Source organism: Emys orbicularis, chromosome 12, assembly GCF_028017835.1.
Source record: "Emys orbicularis isolate rEmyOrb1 chromosome 12, rEmyOrb1.hap1, whole genome shotgun sequence".
Taxonomy (NCBI): Eukaryota; Metazoa; Chordata; order Testudines; family Emydidae; genus Emys; species Emys orbicularis.
Window position 1 is genome coordinate 41,997,927 of NC_088694.1, and position 8,088 is coordinate 42,006,014.

Here is an 8,088-nt window from a genome sequence, read left to right on the forward strand (position 1 = left end):
GCAGAGAGACAAACAGAAATACCATCAGTCTGAGTTTAGGGCCTCACTTTGGTCATCCAATAAACCACTTAACATAATTCCTTTCTTCCAAAGAGTGTGCTTCTCAATGATGGGTAAGGCCTGTTACCTTGCCTCATGTGACACCAGGGTCAGGAGCAGAGGAAATAATAGATTTCATTAATCCTGAGTCTAAGCCTCTGCTAATATTGCATACTTCTCTCCCATAGCTCAAAATAGAGCCAAGGAGTGCTAATTCCCATCCCTTACCCACTAGACCCCACTCCTCTTCCAGTACTGGGAATAGGTCGCAGGAGTCAGGATGCCCCATTTATTTCTTTTGTTAAATGCAATGCAGAAATGGGAATAGAACCATGGTTCCACCAATGTGAGTATCAATTTCTGACCAGTAGCTACCATCATCGTTTAAACCATTGCCCTTGGTGGTTAGGAGAGGCTCACATTGAAGCCATCGAGAATCCCCCTCCTTTTCTCTGAACTATCCCAGTTAATGAATCCAACCCTCTTCCAATTCAGCCTTCTTCTGCTGCACAGCACCCTCCCCAGCACCTTCTTCACTTTCTTGTTCCTTGGGTTGTAGATGACAGGGTTGAGGAGTGGGGTGTCTACACAGTAGAAGACGGAGACTACCTTTTCTGCCTGGAAAGTGTAGCATGCCATGGGACAGATGTACATGAAGGTGACAGTGCTGTAGAAGATGATCACCATTGTGAGGTGGGAGGCACAGGTGGAAAAGGCCCGTTGTCTGCCAGTGGTGGAGGACATCATGCAGATGGTGAAGATGATGGACACCATAGTGAGCAGGAAGGAGCAGAAGATGATGACCCAGGCAAAGGTGAAGAATATCATCTTGCTGACTGAGGTGTCTGTGCATGAGAGGTTCAGCACTGGTGCCAGGTCGCAGAAGAACTGATTGATCTTGTTGGGGCCACAGAATAAGAACTGAGTGGTAGAGATGGTGAGGGGCAAATGGTCAATGAATTCACACAGCCAGCTGGGTGCAGACCTTTTTGTTCATCAGTTTGCTGGAGCGCAGTTCTTAGCAGATGGCAATGTAGCGACCATAAGCCTTCACATCCAGGAGCAGGCTCTCGGTGATTCCCAAGCAGAAGAGAGATTGAATTGGATTATGCAGCCTGACACAGAGATGGTGGTCCTCTCCACCATGAAGCTGGACAGCATCTTGGGCATGGTGACCATGATGTACCAGATCTCCATGAAAGAGAAGTTGCTAAGGAAGAAGTACATGGGTGTGTGAAGGCGGCTGTCCTTCCACACCGTGGCGATGATGGTGGCATTGGCCATTATGGTCAAGGCATAAGCAAAGAGGAAGAATGTAAAGAAAAGAAAGGCCTGTCATCTTCGTAGGATATTGAACCTAAGAGGATGAATTCAGCAACAGCATTCTGGTTTCTGGCATCCATCCTTCACTGTGTTTAGAATTGGAGAAGTTAATATAATAACAATAATAATTAATAAAGTAAATGTAATATAATATTAATGCTTTTAAAGTTTTTAAATGAAGTTACCATTGTGGAAAGGTGACAGATGGAGGATCTCTCTCTTTATCGCTTTTTCTTACTCGCTCTCTTTTCCTTTATTATGCCATTCATAGATTCTATGGCCTAAATTGACCATTGTGATCATTTAGTCTGACGTTCTGCATAGCACAGGCCAGAGAACTGTCCCCCAAATAATTCCTAGAGCATAAGAAAAACATGCAATCTTGATTTAAAAATTGTCAGTGATGGAGAATCTACCAGGACCCTTGATAAATTGTTCCAGTGATTAATCACTCTCACCATTAAAAATGTATGAGTTATTTCCAGTCTGAATTTGTCTAGCTTCAATTTCCAGCCATTGGACCATGTTATGCCTTTCTCTGATAGACTGAAGATTCCATTATTAAATATCTGTTCCCATTGTAGGTGCTTATAGACTGTGGTCATTTCATCACTTTGTTAAGCTAAATAGATTGAGCTCCTTGAGTCTATCACTATAAGGCAGGTTTTCTAATCCTTTAATCATTCTCATGGCTCTTCTCTGACCCCTCTCCAATTTATCAACCTTCTTCTTGAATTGTGGGCAACAGGACTGGACACAGTATTCCAGCAGTGGCCTCACAAGTGCCAACTACAAAGGTAAAATATCCTCTCCACTCCTTCTCAAGGCTACCCTGTTTATCCAACCCATGATCCCATTAGCTGTTTTTGGCCTCAGCGTCATACTGGGAGCTCATGTTCAGTTTATTATCCACCATTACCCCTAAATCTTTTGCAGAGTTGCTGCTTCCCAGGATAGAGTCCCTCCTCTTGTAAGTATGGCCTACATTCTTTATTCCCAGATGTATACATTCACATTTAGCTGTATGAAAATGTACATTGTTTGCTTGCAACCAGTTTATCAAGAAATCTAGTTCACTCTGTAGCAGTGATTGTCCTTGTGATGGGTTCCCCAGGAATGAGAAGCACTTGCTATGGAGGCTCAAAAGAGTTGCATTAATTAGGTACCAAGTTGTAACTTTAAGCAGTTTTGAGCAGACATCTGAAGGCAGTGATGTTGTGATGCTGTTCCACTGTGAATACATACTTAAAAAAAAATAAAGTCACTGGAGCAGGGGGAATGGCCTCTGGGTCTCCCACCTCCCAGTGAGTGCTCTGACAACCAGGCTACAGCATTGCTCCTTTGCTTGCTCCCTCTCTCTTTGGTCACAGTGGAAAAGCTTCAACAGTAGTGACTGCGGATACCCCATATCAAAATATCCCATAGCTCAGTGATTTAAATACTCACTTGAGAGGTAGCAACACCCCATTCAAATCTTTTCTCCCCTTCAGACAGATGGGACACTTGAACTGGGGGTGTCCAACATCCCAGCTGTCACATGTGGGCGACTGGTGAGGGAGCATACTGGGGGGGCACCAGTTAAAGGGAAGGACATGTGACCTCCCCATGTGACCTCCCCAAGTGACTCCTCCCCAGCTGATCTATAAGAAGTTGGGACAGTATTTTTCACTATTAAAGGAGGGCTTCCTCCTTTGAGCACACTTACTGGATTGGGCCCTGCAGGTGAGCTAGGCAGAGGAATGCCTGTCTTCCCCTCAGTTTGTGCATCACTCTGGGGCCTAAGTGTCTGTATCTGAAAAGGGATCACCAGTGTACATCCATAGGCACAAACATAGGGAGATTTAATTGCATGAATTTAGGCACAGAGTGATTGAAGGTACCTACAGGGCTTGGGGGCAGCCGAGAGGGGGTTTTGTGAGAGTGTTAGTTAGGCACCAAAGACATTTTGTGACTCTCGCCTCTCGTGTCTATGCTGAGCTCTGAGAGGGGAGTGGGGTCCAGTGGGTAGAAAAGGGAGGGGAGCTGGCTGGCAGTATGGAGCCCAGAGTTCTGTCTCCACTTCCAGAAGAGGAGCAGGACTTAGTGGTTATAGTAGCATGACAGGAGTTAGGACTTCTAGAATCCAGTGGAGGTTTGAGTGGTTAGAACAAAGAACTGGAAATGAAGAATGTTGGGTTCCATTCTCTGCTCTGGGAGGAGATTGTGGTCTCCATGGTAGCATTCTATGAAATGTTTCCAGTTCCACATGCAGGGCCATAAAGACCAGCAGAACCGCAGGGGCTCAATTTGTGGTTTAGACAATGGTGTTCGAAGGAGGGATTTAGGTTTATTAGGAAATGGGGAACCTTTTGGGAAAAGAGGAGCCAATACAGGAAAAAAAGGGCTCCAACTAAACCAACCTGGAACCAGACTGCTGACATGGAAAATTAAAAAGTTGGTAGAGGATTTTTTAAAACTAAGGTCATGCTGGTGGGGGAGTGGCACTATATGAGAAAGAAAGCTGAGTCAAATAAAGTAAAAATCTTAAATGTATCAAACTGCACCATAGAATTTCTATGGACAGAATTTCCATGCTTGAACAATAAGAGTGTAACAGTAGGAATATTTTACTGACCACCTGACCAGCATCATACATATCATAGTAACCTGCAACAAAATGGAAGATGAAATTCTGTGTTCATAATTGCAAAGTAATGCACACTGGAAAAAATAATCCCAACAATACATACAAAATAACAGGGTCTAGATTAGTTGTTACCACTCAAGAAAGATATCTTAGTCATTGTGGATAAATCTTTGAAAACATCCACTCAATGCACAACTGCAGTCAAAAAGGCTAACAGAATGTTGGAACCATTAGGAAAGGGATAGATATGAAGACAGAAAATATCATAATGCCACAGTATAAATCCACGATACGCCAACATATTGAATATTGTGTGTAGTTCTGGTCACCCCATCTCAAAAACCATATATTAGAATTCGAAAAGGTACAGAGGAGGGCATCAAAATTATTAGGGTTATTGAACAACTTGTATATGAGGAGACATTAAAAAGACTGGGACTGTTCAGCTTATATAAGGAATGACTAAGGGGGGATATGATAGAAGTCTATAGAGTCATGAATGAAGTGGAAAAAGTGAATGTAGAAACAAAGAGATTAGGTTTAGTTTCAGTTTTGAGCTTGAGAGCTGAGAGAGCAGAGTGTAGGCCTTGCTGGAGCTGTAAGCATAACTAACAGTGTGAACCAAAGGCTGGGAACGAGAGTAGGCCTGGCGTTGGTAGAAAAGTAAAACACTAACCAAATAAGCACATTTCTGACCAGAAATGATGGTACAAAACCACACAGATCTCTCAAGTTACTATGTAAACACATTCTTAAGAGATGGTACCAGATGGTACCAGAACACCCTGATCCTGTGTAAAGATAAGAGGGTGTGGGGATGAAAGGATAATGGATAAGGATGTTTTATTCAAACTAACAGGTACAAGGATAGGGGTGGTAACTAATAACGTCTGGAGTGTCATACATAACTTTTTTGTATCAATGTATAAAAGGAGAGGTCATAGGAGGGGCATCTTTGGGCTAGTCTAGGGGACAACATCCTGATGTGTTGCTTCAGCTGGTAACATTGTTGCAAGCACACATATGTTAGTACACCTTTAACCATTGAGCCGGGGCACTGGTACCGTGCTTTGTCAACAATACACCTGGCCTAGCGCCTTTCCAAGGAACCAAGCCTGTAGTCTTTCTTAGTGAATGACATCGAGGTTTGCTGGATCAGCAAGTTCAGCTCTCTGTTCCTGCAGCGAACACTGGAGCTCCAAGAACAGCAGCACTAGCAGCATTCGCAACCCCCTGCAGAGCTAACGGATCAAAGCTAACGCAATTCAAGACAAAGAAGGGAACAGTCTTACAGAAGAAAGGGACATCATCAATAGGTGGACAAACTACTGCTCTGATCTATACAACCACTAGACAAATGGAGATCCTAGTGTCTTAGACAGCCCAGATTCAACAGAGGAGGATGATTTTCCAATACTATATGAAGAAGTGGAGACAGTTGTGAAATCACTCAAGAACAGAAAGGCTACAGGTATTGACAACATCCCAGCCGAATTGATGAAATTTGGAGGAGAAATAGTAATAGATGTACTTACCAAGATCTGCAACAAGATCTGGGAGACCGTTGAGTGGCCCTCCACATGGACACAGTCACTAATCATCACTCTGCCAAAGAAAGGCAACTTGGAATTGTGTCAAAATTACCGGACTATAAGTTTAATTAGCCATCCCAGCAAAGTGATGTTGAAAGTCATATTGAACTAATTGAAAACACAAGGAGAGAATATCATCGCTGAAGAACAGGTTGGATTTCGTGCTGGAAGAAATACCACAGAACAGATTTTCAACCTCTGTGTTCTATGTGAGAAGTACTTACAACACCAGCAGGACATCTACCACATCTTTGTTGACGTCAAGAAGGCATTTGACAGAGCATGGCACAAAGGTCTCTGGGCAACCATGAGGAAGTACAATGCTGGTCGTAAGCTTATTCTTACCATTAAACAACTGTATGCCAAGGCCAGCAGTGCAGTTCTCTAGAAGATCACTTATGCACAGTCAGCATTGGGGGGCGAACAATCTCAAATCTTCGGTTCACTGATGACATTGATGGCCTGACAGGCAGCATAGATGAACTTGCCAACCTTGTGAAATGATTGGATGAAACCTCCACAAAATATGGCATGGAAATCAGTGCAGAGAAAACCAAGCTGATGACAAACAAATGTGATGGGATCAGCTCACATATCACTGTCAGTGGACAGGAGATGGAGACAGTGAAACAGTTCAAGTATTTGGGGGCAATCATCACTGATGAAGGATCCAAAGCAGAAATTCGGGCAAGAACTGTGCAAACAACAGCAGCAGTGGCAAAGCTAAAGCCAATTTGGAGGAATAAGAACATCTCCCTGGAATCCAAACTGAAACTGCTGCATGCAGTGGTCGTCTCCAGTTTCCTGTATGCGTGCAAGACATGGACTCTTACGGCAGAACTTGAATGGAAAATACAGGTAGTAGAGATGAGATACTTCCATAAAACCCATATGAAGATCTCCTGACGACCGTGAAGAAGCACAAGCTGAAGTGATACGGCTATGTAACAAGATTATCTGGCCTATCCAAGATCATCCTCCAAGGGACAGTACAGGGGAAGAGAAGAAGATGTAGACAAAAGAAGAGATGGATTGACAACATAAAAGAGTGGACAGGAATGGACTTCACGGAGACTCAAGCACTGACACACAATCATCAGGGGTGAAGACAATCGGTTGATTGCTCATCAATGATGGTGTCCCAATGACCAATGCAGTTATGGGAGTGATGATGATGATGCCATCCTAGCTCCTAAAGTAACTGAAACCCTATGTGATCCCAACTGGACAGGGATATGGAGAGAAATCTAACTGCAGTGACTGAGTTTATCTTTCTGGGCTTCTCAGACCTCCCACATCTGCAACCCTTTCACTTTATCCCAGTCTAACTCATCTACCTTGTCACCCTGATAGGAAATAGCCTCATCATCACTGTCATGGTGGCTGACCGGGCCCTCCTCACCCACATGTATTTCTTCCTCAGGAACCTGTTAGTCTTGGAGGTCTGCTACTCATCGGTCACCATCCCCAAGACCTTGTCCAACCTTCTGTCAGAGCCCAGATGTATTTCTTCCTCCTCTTCGGTAACTCGGAGTGCTGCCTGCTGGCTGTAATGTCCTATGACCGATATGTGACCATATGCAACCCCCCATGCATTACTCTCTCATCATGAGAAGAAAAGTCAACATTAGCTTGGGAGCTGTGGTGTGGATTGCAGGCAATGTGGTGGCATTTGAGCAAACGGTCACCGTATTCACGCTATCCTTCCATGGGCCAAATAAAATTGAGCACTTTTTCTGTGACCTTATCCCAGTGCTCAGGCTGGCGAGCATGGACACATCCCTGAATAAGGCTATCACAGCCATGCACACTGTGCTGTTCATACTAATCCCCTTCTTCCTGATCATCACTTCCTACACCTGCATCCTCTCCACCATCCTGAAGATGCGCTCAGCCGAGGGGAAAATCAAAGCTTTCTCCACATAGTTCTCACGTCTGATCACTGTCACCTTGTTCTTTGGCAATGGCATTATAACCGACGTGAAACCTAGTACCAAATTTTATGTGGACACTAACTTAGCCCTTGCCCTGTTCTACACAGTCATTACCCCAACATTCAACCCAATCATATACATCCTGAGGAACAAAGAAGTCAAGGAGGCTCTGAGAAAACTTTTGGGCAGGAGAAGGATTAGGATTTCTTAGTTCCTATGGGCATGCACAAAGATCCCTAAGCAATGACACCACTGAGCAGCTCAGCACATAACTCAGGTCTAAGTCCCAGTAGGATTTACAAACTAGGTGTTCCCCTGCCTACCTCGACTGAGGGGCCTGATCTTGTGGGTGTGCTCAGAGGTCTCTCTCAATCTCTCCTGTTGAAGCTGTTCCACTTTGTGTACATTGTGATGCTCTGTACCTCGAGGGAACACCCTGCATCCCCATGTTCATACTTATAATATGATTGTGTGGTATCCAATGCAAAGATTATCATGTCGGGTGTCTTCAGAAGGCTCATGATGCACTTAGCATTGTTGTTATAGTAATGTTATAGGTTGTAATTTCATGTAT

At 44.0% G+C, this 8,088-nt stretch overlaps 2 pseudogenes; one reads left to right on the top strand and one right to left on the bottom strand.

Moving 5' to 3' along the window:
• Positions 1-444: 444 nt before the first annotated feature.
• Positions 445-1,442, bottom strand: LOC135886216 (olfactory receptor 6B9-like; annotated as a pseudogene).
• Positions 1,443-6,791: 5,349 nt separating this feature from the next.
• LOC135886217 (olfactory receptor 10A7-like) lies at positions 6,792-7,725 on the top strand (annotated as a pseudogene).
• Positions 7,726-8,088: the final 363 nt, after the last annotated feature.